Source organism: Chroicocephalus ridibundus, chromosome 6 (genome assembly GCF_963924245.1).
Source record: "Chroicocephalus ridibundus chromosome 6, bChrRid1.1, whole genome shotgun sequence".
Taxonomy (NCBI): domain Eukaryota; kingdom Metazoa; phylum Chordata; class Aves; order Charadriiformes; family Laridae; genus Chroicocephalus; species Chroicocephalus ridibundus.
In genome coordinates, this window is record NC_086289.1 from 73764845 (window position 1) to 73767201 (window position 2357).

At 45.9% G+C, this 2357-nt stretch overlaps 1 long non-coding RNA gene across 1 annotated transcript; it reads left to right on the forward strand.

Annotated features, from left to right (window-relative positions):
* Positions 1 to 278: 278 nt before the first annotated feature.
* Positions 279 to 2082, forward strand: LOC134517245 (uncharacterized). Its single transcript, XR_010071571.1, has 3 exons — positions 279 to 362; positions 485 to 536; positions 1788 to 2082. It is a non-coding gene; the product is annotated as an uncharacterized LOC134517245 (long non-coding RNA).
* Positions 2083 to 2357: the final 275 nt, after the last annotated feature.

Here is a 2357-nt window from a genome sequence, read left to right on the forward strand (position 1 = left end):
ATGTCGCCGTATGATAAAAATTTTAATATTTCTGTCTAGCAAGTTCAGCCTAGTCGTAGCGTTCTTCCTGGTGAGACTTACACAATACTCACGTCCCCTGCTGGGATTTCCTTAACAGTACTTTGGACTGGATTTGCATCAGCTAATTAGCCATTCCAGAGCAGCACAGCAAGTACCTTTCAATCCCAACCTCTTTTTGCGTAACCTGTAGTGGCATTTAGTTGGAACAGCTCTCCTGGCTTCCTATGCAACTTTGAAGAGCTACTCGTGCTCCGTGTGGCATCTTAAAAGCCTGGTTGACCTGGGTTCTTCGCTGCAGAGGGCTGGCAGGAGGAGGGCAGGCACCACATCAAGCCTCCCAAGTAAGTATAGTTAGTAACTCATGGCTGTATGTCAGATGTAAAATAAAACAGAAGTGCCATCATTTCGGGAACCTTAGCTCTGGGGAAAGGGCAGAGACAGAGCTAACCTGTTCTGTTTACAGGTGGTTCTTCCACTGAAGTCACCCAGGGAGCCAAATGCACTTCCAGGATGAAGTAAGTAACTATTTGCACGCCAAGAATGAGAACGAAATGACAAAGACTTTGCCCAAGTCCAAGCTAAGGCAACATGCCCATAGATCCGGGTACAAGCGAGAGTGCTCCGTACCAATTCTTTGCGGCTTCGCTCAGGAGGAGAGCCCGTGCTCCCTGCAACCCCCAGCGGGGCCTTCGGAGCACAGACGCTGAGCTGTGATTTTGGCTGATACCCCCCAAATTCCCCTTCACTAACCAGGACCTTTTTCAAATACAACAGACCGCGCAAAGCCAGTTACCGAGGCCTCTGCACGTCTGCATTGCCTGAGCGCCTTTATTTGTATTGCTGTTCCAATTAATTAGTGACAGCACCCTCTTTCACTCTCACCTTCTGCGTAGGCCCTCAGCAATTCACTCCTGTCTACGAACCCGCCTTGCCTTTTTTTCCTCTTGCTTCGCAACTGGCAACCTAAACTAGGTCCCTAGCCTGAAAAAAATCCTCTTATTTCTAATCTGGTTGGCCTTAATCTACCAACTCAACCTCACGCTGAATGATTTGTTCTGCGAAAAGGTAGAAAACAATTTTTTTAGGCTTCCACAAGGAATATGAGCCGTTTTGTTCCAGTTGGTTAATTTATCTGTATCAAGACCACAGGTCTCTGTGGGTCTGAGCAGGTTACAGAACCCTGGTACGAACACGCGTTTCTCACCCTGGAGCGTCTCCGGCTTACGGAAATTTATCTCTCTCACTTGTTCATTTTACTACTCGACTTCAATCAAAACTATCTCCACCGAAGTCATTCTCCAGATTTCATTTCTCTACTTAAACACACCATCTATCCTCACTTGTACCACCTCCCTCCTCCTACTCATTTAAATGGGCTGTTATACCAGGGTAGATTAATGTCACAGTCGTCTCCCTTGATTTAAACGGTGTTTGATTGTATCTGTCAGGATATACTTCTCTCTAAGTATGTGTTCTTGCCTGATGTGTTAATCTGGTGGAGTAAATGGGCCTAGAGACACGGCCTCATCATTGCACAACATTAAATAGTTAAGGCAAGGTTCAGGCCTCCAGGTACAGGCTTGTTGTGTCGGTAAATCCCGCAGGCGGTGGAAAACATGCCAAACTTTGATGATATAATGGCCAGCACACAAAAGGAAAGTAGCGTTCCCCAAGCATGAGGTAGTCAGCAAATACCACATTTTCTACATTATTACATCTTTTTTTTTCCCCTGTTCTCTCTCTCTCTTTTTTTTTTTTTGAGTCAGCCTTAGAAAAAGCTGCTTTGTCTCCAGCACAATTTCAGAGCTGGGATATCAACCACAGAAGCTGCTTTTCTTGGACCTAAGGAGGAAAATCAAATTTTCACCCCATGGCCAGTCTCCCTCTTTCCAACGCTCCTGCGGGGTAAGGAGAGCTGGGTGGACCACCTCACGTTCTCCAGCACAAACAGCTTCAAGATGAGGTGAAAAGGAAGAGTAAAACAGCAGGGATGGGAAAAGGGGAAAAACCCCTGGAAACAAAGCAAGGTCTCATTTTTGGGGCCAGACCTTACTGGCGAGGAACCGGATCTCCTTCAGGGTTGCACCTTCTTTTTGGGTGCAATATAGACCCTTTAAGACCTTACCAGTCTGTGACCATGATTGGATACCGTTTTCACACCAATTTCACCAGCAAGGCTGTCCAGCCTAAGAGTACATTTCCCATGGGAGAATCTCGGGAGAGGTGGGACAGCTCCCTCGTTTGCTGAAAACTCCATAAATTTGGGAGTTCATTTCAATTCCAAAATGTAAAACGTAACTTCAATTAGCAGGGGAATGAAACTTTAATATTTTTTA